The sequence below is a fragment of the Falco rusticolus genome, chromosome 6 (genome assembly GCF_015220075.1).
Source record: "Falco rusticolus isolate bFalRus1 chromosome 6, bFalRus1.pri, whole genome shotgun sequence".
Classification (NCBI taxonomy): Eukaryota; Metazoa; Chordata; class Aves; order Falconiformes; family Falconidae; genus Falco; species Falco rusticolus.
Window position 1 is genome coordinate 86,955,418 of NC_051192.1, and position 12,792 is coordinate 86,968,209.

General features: G+C 40.7%; 1 long non-coding RNA gene across 2 annotated transcripts in view; it reads left to right on the forward strand.

Moving 5' to 3' along the window:
• LOC119150422 overlaps positions 1-12,792 on the forward strand; it is an 80,889-nt gene that overhangs the window by 14,276 nt on the left and 53,821 nt on the right. Inside the window, exons 3-5 of one of the 2 annotated variants that reach the window (XR_005105056.1) lie at positions 1,614-1,717; positions 3,542-3,776; positions 6,711-6,874. The exons of the other annotated variant lie outside the window; for it this stretch is intronic. This is a non-coding gene — a long non-coding RNA (uncharacterized LOC119150422). The remainder of the gene's footprint in view (positions 1-1,613; positions 1,718-3,541; positions 3,777-6,710; positions 6,875-12,792) is intronic. 2 annotated transcript variants of the gene reach the window in all.

Genomic DNA, 12,792 nt, shown 5'->3' on the forward strand with positions numbered 1-12,792 from the left:
GCTTTTTCTGTTGTAGGCATTGCAAGATAACTCCTTCTTTCCCTCCTAGCTGTGGTCTTACTTTGATGTAGTATTTTTCTCTTTACCAAGTATAGTGTATCAGCCTTAATATCTACCTCCAGCTGTACTATTTAACTGTGGTTTTAAGTGGGTATTACTGAATTTTCTTCCTTTTTCTACACTGCATACCTGTGGACTTTCTTCTATGCATCCTCCTTCTTGTTTTTTAAGGTCACATAACTGCTGGATTGTTTTCATTTCCCCCCTTGGACCTTTTGAGTCAGTATTAAGGTGCTTTTTAAGGTCCATAATGGATCTTGAATTGAGTTGGAAGGAAAGGAGACTGGAAGGAAAATAACTTACTACTGCAACATTTTGGGTAGGTCAGCTTCCTTCCTGATGATCACCTACAATACAACATCTCTGTACTTACTCTTGTAACCCTTTCTAGTACATGATAGGAATTGATGGGGATTGGTTAACCAAAATGAGCGACCCCACCATTATGTAAAAAGGAGAGGTACTAAATCTGGCAAGCAGTAGTTCTCCCTTTTTAAATCTCTACTTTGATTCCACAGCCTATTAGAAAAAGCAGCTAGGAACTGACTTCTGCTTAAGAAAGCCAAGTACTCAAAAATATTCTTTATCTCTTTGTATTCACAGTCAAAAATTCATATTTACAGATAATAGAAAAGCTCCACAGAACAACCTGAAACAATACAAACTTGCCTTTTGGCCAGTAGAAAAGTAATTTATTTTTGTGACCCAGAGGAAAGAAGGAAGAATTAATGCAACAAAGACAGATACCAGGACATGCTTTAAAATTCCCAGGACATCATTTCAGACCCTGCAAATCATTCTTCAGATACCACTGAATAAGAAGAGTATGATGATAACCTGTTTCTCTAACCTAAACTAGAATTCCAACAATGGTAAATTCACCTGTGTGCCCCCTTTTTCTGTCTGCATGAGTGAATAAGCATTGAATGTGTTTCAAAAGTTTCTCCAGTTTCAGGTGGTTGGACAACCCAGTGCAAAATCGCAAAATTAGGTAAACACGATAGATTGATGCTGAGGACATTTAGGGTGAATAAGATCTTCTAGTTTATACGTGAGGCAGCCAGATAAATTAATAAGGGAAATTGAAAATCATTTATACATGCCACATCAGCAGGCGTCTCAGCAAAACTGCTGGTGAAAGGTCACAGCTCATCTACTGGTGAGATGACCAGCAGTCAGGCTAAAAATTATCCATTTTCAGACACTGCTTAGGTACTTTGTTCTCTGTAGAGGCAGAAGACCTTCTTTTTCTTCTTCTTTTTCTTTTTTTTTTTTTTTTTTTAGCAGGCAGAAGCAATAAATCAGCTGGTTTAAGAAGACCCAGCTAGCCCAACACAGATCGATTTCACGGGGAAGTCGATGGGCTGCTAATAGAATTACAACTACCTGTCAAAATAGGGAAAACATATCTGTGACAGTGACAAAGGGCAAATCAATTGAAGAAGTGTTGTGGGCTCGTTTTTACTTTTTTTTGGAGTTATAGATGCAAAGTACATCTGTGTCTTTCAAAGCCTGCAGCTGTGCAAAACAGCAGTATGTTTATCCCTTTACAGGAGTCACCAGTCCTGCAATACTGAATTTTGTGGTTACTCTATTTCTACTGCAATCACTAGGCTACACCTGTGAGACAAAGCTAAGGAGCTGCATCCAGAGCTATGTGAGCATGTATTTCTTATGTATTATGCAAGCTATTTAAACAGGTTTTATTAACAGCTGTAATAATTTGCTCCAGGTTAAAAGCCTTGGCACATTTTGTTTACCACAAACTGTGGGGTTTTTTTTTTCAATTACGCACACAAGTTTGCCATTTTCAGGTGGTTTTTAGTGTTTGTATAGCTCAAGCAGAAAATTAGTTATAACAATGTTGTTGGCTTAGAAATTATGTTACAATTTGCGATAATTAGATAAAAATTGGGTTATTGAACAGTGGAAAGTTGCTGTTATGCTGCAACACTATTCTGCTGCCTGTATAGCGTGTATATAACCTCTGCCCTTCATACATTACGTATCTGCATTAGAGATCAGAAAAATTACATCTCGTTAAAAATGTAACTAAAATATGTACATACTTTTTGATGCAACAGTTTGTGTTGGCTCTGCAGATGTCATGGTTGAGTACTGAGGTTGTGAGATACTTACCAAGTCATGCCAGCACAGGCTTCTGCTCTGCTGGTACAGCTCCAAAATATTGAAGAAATACTATAGGAAAATAAGTAGGGTGACGCTCCTCATTGTCCTCTCACTGCAGCCGTTCCTGAGTCTAAAACTGCCTCTGACTTTCTGTAGAGAAGACCACATATCTTTATGAATTTTGCATACATGTGTGAATGACAACTTGGAAGAAAACTGTAATCAGAGTTAATTATCTGGGAATTTTCCTCTTATCCCATTACTTGCATTTATAAACCAAAGAAACATAAGCCCTTTTGTTTCACTTCTTAGCACATGTCACTTTGGACAATGATTGGGTGCTGAAAACTGTCCTGTCAAAATTAAAAAAGCAAACATTTTTATTCTCCAAAATTTACTCACGTGGTTTCTTTCCAATATATGTATATACAGACACATATATACATGTGTATGCCACACATTTACAGAAGTAATGAAAGCAGTATTTAGAGCTATACTGCTTTGTTAAATAACCTGAAGGACAGTTGAGATGATACATTTTGCAGTGCTACCTGTATACAGGCCCAAATTACAACGCTGCAAAATATGTACAACTAAAGCGGGGAAACTTCCTTGAAGTCATTTGAATTTGCATTTAGATAGATGATAAAACTTCCATTGCCTTCCAATGAGAACAGGATTTCATACAAAGCAATTAAACCCCACCATAAGAGGAGTCAAGGTCAAAATTCTCAGACCTGAATATCTTGCTTTTCTTGCATTTCCTTGCTTCCTTTGCCTATACAAAACCAGTGCCCAGCTGTGCTCTTTATCACATGCTGCAACTTTTGTTGACTTTGTTGGGTCCTTCAGGCTTACATGAGTATGGCAACAACGTCTCTGGAGGCAGAACCGTGTTTTAAATTCTTTGGAGCAAGGAATAAACTATAACATTAATCTTTTTGTAGAGCATTCTATGCATTTTTAACACTGTGATTTTTAATAGATAGTAATAATAGCAATTTTGAAGTACCCTGCAGATTCTAGTAAAGGACTTTCCTTCAGAAACACTAACCCCTGCTGCTAGTTTGCAAATCTTCTAATTCATTGCCACATGGAGTGTCCTATGTGAGCAACATTTTTTTACTTCGAAACAGATAAAGCTGTATATTTTACCAACAAAGGTTCCCTGACGGCATGTTACCATTTCTCCTGCGTGGGACTACAGCTACTTTAAATCATTTCCAAATAATGGTAGTGGATAGTTTAAAGATCATGTATAAGTCATTTATTTAAATTAAGGATTTATATTACCCATCTGTATTTCAAAGCTTATAGATCTGTACTAAACCGGTGTATTTTTCCCGAACAGTGTTTTCATGATGTGAGCTATTCAGTGAGTCGCAGTATTCCTCAGAAAGTCACATCATCCTTAAGCTATATGTATCTGTGAGAAGTGCCTTCCTGTCCCCGGCACGCTGTGGATGCAGGTCTTTGTGCTGCGCAGATCTCGGGAGCCCAGCGGGGAGTGGCTGGGCTGGCGGTTCACAGCTCCTACAGCAGGGAAAACAACGGGGAAGCTATTGCTGAAGCTCTCAGAACAAAAGGTATGAGGTTAGATCCAAGCAGTGAGTGATGACGGAGTAAGTGTCTCTTCGCTGTAGACCACAGCTTTCTGGAGCCTTACTCACTTCAAAAGTAAAACTCCAGGAAAGAGGGCAGACGTTCCCATTAGTTTCAAACAGGTATATAGAACCCTGGGTAACCGAAAAGGGTTTAACAACAGCTTTGCATTGAAACTCGGAAAAGAGCAAGTGGCTAGAGCTTTGTCATCATGGCTTCAGAGTATGTCTGGTTTATGCAGCCCAGTCTGAACTGCGCATGCCGCTTTAACTTTGATCTATGTTTTATAAAGCAAGGCTTAAAACTCAAAGCCTTAGGTGGGGGAGTTGCCATGAACTTTTAATATCTCACAAATAAAAAAGCTTGAGGGAGGGTTTGTCTCTCCAGAAGTGCCCGAAAACCCAGTTGTATGTGTCTGGGAAAAATATGTGGGGGAATAGGTTATGGAAACAGTGAATCTTAAAATACTAGCACAACAAATACCCAGCAACTGCAGGTCTGTGCCTTAAAAACTTGGCATCCTTGTGCTGGGTGGTACCTGGGAGCAAAAGCTACTGGAGACAGAATGTGTAAGCACTGTAAGCACTGGTTTTTGCTCAGCATTCAGTCACTATCATGGTTATGTTTGGCCCACTTCTGTAAACTATGTGCTCTAATATGCATTATGGGCACTCCACTAACGAAGGTATTCACTTTTCTTAAATAGAATTTCAGTGAAATATGTCTTGAGAGGATGTATGACCCTTTAAAGGCAAGAACAACTATTAGTTACTATGGAAGCCTAGAAAATATTTGTTCAGTGCTCTCTTAAGCATGCAGCCTGAATGCCTCGCAAACACAGTGTCACCATTATAAATTAAGCAGAGACAAAGTGCCTGGCTGTCTTCTGTCGTTCCAGTTTGATACACAAAGTCCTGTGAACTCCAAGGCTTTTCAGCATCATCACATTGGTGCAACACTGGAAAACCAGATTCCTGGTTGGTTTGTTAGCACTTTTGAGAAGAGATAATGCTTCTACCCCTTTTGAGGATCATGCTTACCAGATCCAGTTTTAAAAGGGCTAATGTTTTAATGTTGTGCTTTAGCATGTGTAGCATATACTGAAAATATTCTAAAATACCAAGGGTAACAAACCCTGATGCAGCTTTTAAAAGACATTTTTGGAGCCCATTCTTGCACCATTCAAGCCACTGAGTGATTAAAGGAGTGTACTCAACACCTGCAGTGCAGTGTTACCAGAACTGCAGATTTCCACTGCATTTTAAAGGAGCTGAAGAGCTCATGTCTCCTCAGTGCTGGCTTTTGATATATGATCTAAAATAATGCTGGCGTTTGATATGTGATCTAAAATAACCCTAAACATTAAATAATGTAAAGCATATCTGAAGGGTTTTAGGCATCTTATCTGCATATTCAACTTTTGGTAATTTCATCGTAATTTCCAGATAAGAAGAAAATTTGGAAAGATGAAAAATTGAGGAAAACATTTTTTTTACTGTATTTTTCAGTATTAGTGCTACCTCCTATGACATCCCCCTCCCCGTGCTTCCACCGAAATAAAATTTAAAACAAAATTTGAGCAAAAATAAAGCACTCCCTCCAAAAAAGCTCAAGCCCAAAAGAAGGCAAAGTAATTCTAATTAATATAGTTTAAGACCTACCCACAATATGGAGGATTTATTTTCTACAAAGCTTTCACTCTAATTCATTAGTTCCTTCACAGAGTTATAAACTGCATTAACTCTCCTGTGCAGAAATCAGCACTGTTACGGAGCTCTTGAGCAGATGTGATACAAGAGAGCCTTTTGATATATTTTTTTTTTTAACTCAAAGAGTAATGACACTGCAATATCATGTGGTGAAGGAGCAATAATTTGATAAACATTGTCTTTGCATTAGATTAGAGCAATTAATCTGATTCTAATTTAGCTGAAACATTACCATACTGGAATCCCTAGAGCCCGATGAATAATCTCTAAACACATTGACACACTCAGCAGACAAACATTATCTCCACTCATACTGTTATTCCATATGGTCTCCTCCCATTCTGATGGAGGGCACCCTGCTGTTTCAATCAAATAAATGTCAATTATCTGAGATAGATTTTTTTAGTTCACGAGCACAGGCTTACAATTCGGCAACAGCGGCTGTGGAACAATTGTCTGCAGTTCACCCCTGATTGCTGCTGCCTCCTTTTTCAGCTGCAGACCTTGCTGGATTGTTGTCAAACTTTGTTGCATCATACACAGTTTCAAAGGCTCTCTCTTGAAAATTGTAGGCACAGAAAATGATTTGTACCTGGGGAGAAAGCAGCAAATTGTAGAACTGGCAGAAGGGTTTGCCATGTAGACTTCTTTACACTATTAGCTGGGATGGTCTTTATTGCCTTTTCTATTTGTTGATCTAGCAGGGTGCCAAACTCTCAGTGACTTAAAGCTGCTTAGACAATTTGATAGGATCTTACTTTTCTAAGGCAATAATGAAGTCTTTTGCTTCAATGGGTTATGGGCACGTTCACCACTTCTCACTGGCTGCCTTGCACTTGTAATTGAAAACACTGTGAAAGAAGACAGGCTGAAAACTGCAAGCCCTTGGAAGCCACAGTTCTGACCACCGCTACAAGTTTCAAAGCTTATCCAAAATACCCCTTTGGCATGGTAGTCAGACTGCTTAGCATATTTGCCTAATGTAAGCCTTGTGGATGCTATGGTGTCTAACGCAGAGGGAGTGACGTGCAATTCAGGTTGCATAGTGCCTAATGCCATCAGCAGAAACAGTCAGAGCATCCAGGGTAGATCACTCTCAGCAGTGGTCTGAACATGGCACTTTGCAGGCTGAACTTGTTATTATATTGTATCATATATGTCCCCTGTTATTTAGGAAAACAGTTTTCTTCTCTGGATGTGCCATGCTAGGCAAATACACCCAATGGGAAGGAAGGATGGAGATGGAAGATTTTGTTGAACTGTGCTCTCTTCAGCTTTCTGTTTGGATGCTCAAAGTAATGTAGCAGAAGCCACTCTTTCTTCGTCAAAACACCTTAAACTGTGTCAGATAATCCTATCGCATGTGCTCCGAGGTATGTGGCATAAAGTTGATCAATTATAGTTGTTCATATAGATATGCCGTGTTAAAGAGAGTGTGTTGGAAAAACCGCTTGGCAATCTGACATAGAGAAAGTTTTAAAAATTGAGAATTCTGCACTGTTTTAATGATACTTGGAATACAGCTTGACCTAAATGACATGGCCATTGGGAGAAGAAAAGTTTGATGAATTTGGCCTGTGATCTATGTGAAAAACTGCTCCTCTGATCATATGTGTGAGGGCCAGTGCGGCATTCCTGTGGCTGAGAAAATCTTTGGCTTGAATAAGTCCTTTTAGGTCCAGTAGACTGAGGTAGTAAGTACAGTGTGAATGATTCTCAGCAGCTTTAAATCATGCCTGTGAAACTGGCCTATTCTGACTTACTCAGGTATAATCTGCTCTTCCCAGCTCTCTTCCCACTTGCCTTCCTCACCAAGTTCTCTTCAGCATGCATCACATAGACCTGAAATGTTGTACTATCTTACCGCTCAGGAAAAGTCTTATTTTTCAAGATGCTGGCTACCTTCCCCTCTTCCTAGCATCAAATGGACTCCCAGATACTTCAGTACCTCAGGAGAAAATTCATTCATTGCCCTTCCACCAGATATTCCTCTTCCCTGGCACAGGCAGCTGGAAACACAGAGAACCTGTCCATAAAGTGTAGTGATTTGCATGCAGCAGTTATCCATACATTTCAACAGCAGATAGGGCTTTCGAACAGCCGTATGGTTGTCAGTTTCTGATCTGGAATTTTAGGCTATCTGTAATTGTGTTATATAAATAAAAAGTGCCTCTTACTTTGGATTTGGACATTCTGTCACCATTAATGTGCCAATAAAGGCTTTGCTTGAGGGACATTGTGGAACAACATACTTCTGCTAATGTTGCTCAATAAAACTATTAATACGATCAATTTGATTTGAAATGTCTCTTGTCTTGTGAAGTATCAGATCATTAACTTTAACAACGTCAGAGAGTTCTGACTATCATATTCAACTAAATTAATGTCCAAGGAATAGCTAAGAGCTCATGTTGCATAATGGAAAGTATTAACGTGCTGTAGTGGAAAGTATTAATGTGCTGCTGGATGTAAATAAACTCAGCAACCTTCAAATGCTTCAGGAAGGATGTAGGCTTGCGCTAGTACACGCCATAAAAGATGATGCGATGAAAGACATGAGGCAGAGAAGGAAATAATAATGATTCTTGAACTGAAGGTATGAGATAAAGAAAAATGGTACTGAACACCTGACATTCGCTTGTAATCACAGGGATGTGTTGATTTCTCAGGGTCTCTGAGTGAGGCAGGTTATATGCTATTGGGAGACAAGAGTAGGGTCAGGAAGTGCCCAGAGAAGAAACTCTACTGGTACTGTTGCATTATCATTGTAGTTCAAATCAGGACAGCACCTCTGAAACACAAATCTTAATCTTTCCAGTTTACAATACTTGGGTTCACATGTAGAGCTGCCTTGGAGTACATGAAAGTAAACTGAAAGATGTGGTCCCAGCTTGCACCTAATTCACTGTTTGTGGCTGATCAAGTCCATAGGAATAGACTAGAGCTAACCAGAAATAAAATACCCTGAAATTCTTGTAAAGTGTATAGTGAGTCCTCAGCCCTAACTATTAGACATAGCTAATCCACCTTTACTGAGCCACACTGCTTGATTGTGTGAACATAGCAGTGAAATATACTGGAGACTCCTTTCTCTGCCCCATACATATGTTCTCACCATAATATGCTCTGGCTATATGGACACACATAACTATTGAACAAGCTAGTAGCAGTTGTCCCAATTACATTTGGGAAAGTCATGATTTTAAGCCTGTTTTCAAAAGTATCTGTGGATGCTCTTGTACTGGCAGTTCCAACAGCTGATATTAATAACAACATGGGGCAGTGTGAGTACAGAAGGGGGGAAAAAAAGGGGATAATGGGAACTGAACGCATTATTTTTGAACTTCTATGGATGTGTAGTGCTTTGGGTATTTTTTTTTATCCTTGCCTAAAATGAACTCACACACCAAAAACACTGCGAACTGCCTGCCTGAGTTGTAACTCTGCTGAAAGGACCAGGTGGATGCCAAACTGAGCAGGAGCTGGCAGTGCACCCTCTTCAAAAAGGAGGCACATGCGTGTTGGGGTACGTTAGGAGGAGCATGGCCAGTAGACTGAGGAATTTCTCTCCCCCAGTCCATGCCAGTGAGGTTGTACCTAGAACAACTCGAAGGCCAGTCACAAAGATGACGCAGCTGCAGTGCTTCAGGTGGTGGCAGATCATTTGACATAGGGCAACAGCCAGAGACCACATTCAGGTTTGTCATTAGGAAAAAGCTTTTGCTGTTGTAAGTGCAGCACTGGAGAAGGTTACTTAGGAAAACTGCGTAATCTCTGGTGCTGGGTATTTGCCCATAGGTGGGGAAAGCTGATCTAGTGCTTGTAGTGGCCCTGCTTCAATGTGGCCCCCTCATTCTCCCACCCAGAAGTAGCTGCTGCCCTGCACATTTCCAGCTGCAGTGACAGCCATGGCTGATTTCCACCCTGGCAGCCTGCTGCCTGAGGCAACTGCCTACATCACCTCACCTTGACGACTAGCTCTATTCAGGGCTTGCAAACTTGCTCCAGGGAACAGAGCAGCTGTATGGAAAATATTGAGCAGACGTCTTCACCTCCACCTCAGTACAATGAAGGCTTGCCTGTTCCTCCCCGTGGGGTGACTCAGTGGTACAGGTTGGGAGTGGAGACAGGTGTCAGCATGGCCTTCGTCAGAAATCTACATTTTCACAGCTTTACTGAGATACTGGGAGATAAAGCCACAAGCTGGCCTCAGAAATGTCACACATATGGAACGGCAACTAGATGTGACCCACAGAGGCATAGCTGAGCAGGTGTCTGCTTAAAAAGCAGCTGCCTGGGTGATGGGTTTTCTTCACTGCCTATATCAGTTTTCTCATCCAAAGTCAATGGGATAATGGCATTGCAATTACGGAGTACATTGTTTCAGCTCTAATTAAAAAAATTAAAATGTTTGTAATTAAACCGTTTTTCTTTCAAAATACAGTTTTTTTCTAGTTTGACTTTTATTGATTATATTTTTGGTTAAAATCAGAATTTAAATTATTTTTCTTAGAAATCTGTGACTTTTTTGTTATTGAGTTCCTTTCTAATAGTTTTAGTGATGCAGAAGAAAATTTCTGTGTTGTGGGACTGAAGAAGCAGGCTCCATTCACAACAAAACCATCTGTTAGCAAATGGTAAATATTACCTATGGCTGTAAGAATCTAAATGGAGTTTTTCCCCTGCTCTATTTTCAAGATGTGGCAAAATTACTAGGTAGCCTATGTATCCAAAGTCAGAAATGCACTGGGAGCTGAATACTGTCAACAATACCGGAGAAGCCTGATTTTAACTCCATCGCAACACAGCAGAGTTCTACTTTCATGGTGCGTTAATTCAACACCTGCAGGCATTCTCTTTCCTTGCTGAAATTACAGGCTGTCTAGTGAGTAGCCAAGGCTTTGGACTGGAGTGTGGAGCAAAGTCATGTCGTCTTTATTGATCTGCACAGGGCCAGGTTCTAATAGTGTGATGTAAGTTACAGATGGTCCCTCGTGTTATCTAAAATGGAGAGAAAGGACGAAACACAGCTGAGATGTTTTACTGACACGTCCAGTTTTTAGAGTACTTCCACCTTTAGCCAGTCATCTTTAAAATAATAGTTTCTTTAAATTCAAAATCATGGTGCTGGAAAATGATCAGTATTCAAATCTCTTCATTTACTTATCAGTTGAAAGTATAATTTAAAAGCCACCTCAGGCACTCAAAAAATGTTTTGAAACACAGGACCATATGAATGAAAGAAAAGCCAAACCAAAAGCTTTGCTTTTGTTGTGTGCATTAATACATTAAATTAGAAACATTAGAGAAGCTCGATTTAATTTGAAAGTAGGCAGTTGACAGCATTCTTTGGCTGTCGGGACTATTGAACCAGCCTGGTTCCTGTGCTGGTACGGAGGGTCTGGAAGTAACAGAGAGGCTGGAGGGGAGGCCATGAATAAAAAAGACATTTATTTCAGTATCTTGGGTAAATGTTTAACAGTCGTAATGAGACTGCTGTGGGGCACATTAATACACTCCAATAGGCAATGTGTTATTTTTTTTTTTTTTCTTTGCTTCCCTAATATGGCAGTTGCGTTACACGGTCTCTGCCCTGCAGAGTAGAAAACAGGGATGCTTCTGAATTTAGCGGAGAGCAAGAGCTGCTGCCTCATGCCAAGGGGGGATCCCACCTCTCTCCTGCATCTGGAGCAGCGGTGATGCGGGGTTCCTAAAGTGCTTTGTACTGCACTGAGTTATGTCTCTTGGCTGGTTTCTCACCTTCAGGCAGACAGTAGCTCTCAAGCCACTGTGCTGTGCCAGAGCTTGGAAATGAGAGCTGCTGTGTCACCAGCAGTGGGTACTTGGTGGTCTCTGTGGTGGAAGATCGTGCCGAATGCCTGCTGGTCTTCACACTGAGCCAGCTACCTAAAAGTCTGGACGCGGTTCAGTTTATCAATGGAGTTATATATATATAGCTGCATATACTGTTCCACTCTTGAGTGTTGTACAACTTGCATAGACTTAAAGGGGACTAGTCATATGTTGTAAGTTTAGGACATAAAAAACCAGACTATAAGAACACTGAATGGGGTGGTACCACATGGCACTCTAGCTCTCTGTCCTGCCCCTGGTGGCTGCCAAAAGGAGATGTCCAGGAAAGAGTATAAACCCAGGGTGCACGATACATGATACTTCCCTGGGTACTCTCCCTGCTTCCAATCATTTGCAGCTGAAAGACTTCCTGACCTAGAGATGCTTCTTTGAATTTACAGCCTGAAATTATTTCTGATCTGTGAACTTGCTGTGCCTCTCCTTGAATCCATGTAAAGCTTTTAGCATCAGCAACATCCTGTGGCAGTGAGTTCATCAAATGCACGTGCTTTTCTAAGGTCACAGCCTCAGAGGTCAGGCCAATTCCTTGTGTCAACAGGACTCAGTCCCGCATTGCCATCACAGCAGGACTGGGCTCCAAACCCAGCTCTTCTTCAGTACCCTCTCTCTGTACCTGTTAATACACATTAATATTGATTAATGCGCTCACCGCATATGGTGTAGGCACTTGTCTTACTCCCTCTCCACCCGGGATACACATTAATCAACAGTACAGCATGGTATAGAATGTCATGTCTCATTGCTTAAACATTTTCCTACTCCCTTGCATTGTTTTTAAATTGAAGAAAACGAAGTTCTCAGACAGAAGTAATAGATCAGTATAACTGGATTTGTCTTAATGCACCCCAGATGAATTTGCCCAGAAGAATTTCACAGAAAATCTTCTTTAGCATACAAAATCTTTTTGATGAGTTATATCACTGAGGATTGCTTTCTGCAACTGCAGTAAAAGCCAAAAAGGCCCTTTGTTCTGTTCCTGTGTCTCCCACAAGATAAAGATATTCTTTCTCTCCCTCCCCTCCCCCCTTAACAAAAATAATAATTAGATAACTGTCTTCAGAAAGAAAGCATTTCAATTTCCCAAACATTTAGTTTCCCAAACAATGTCCTGTTAATAGGTTATGGGCTAAGTACAACTCTGCTGTAGCTTAGTTCAGTTGAGCCCAATGATGGTGGCACTCAGCTTCCCTGATGTTCATCACCAGAAGTCAGGTGCCTGGTCTGAGACACCAGCTCTGTGGTGGACACAGAGGCACAGAGGGATGGGTGCCTCCTGAGAAACATTTATTTTACCCTGTAGTAGGTGTTTAAAATAAACCTCTGGAGATGTCTTTCCCGCTTGTTGTGGTTTAACCCTGGCTGGTAATTACGTACCATGCAGCCACTCGCTCACTCCCCCCTCACCCAGAGGGGTGGG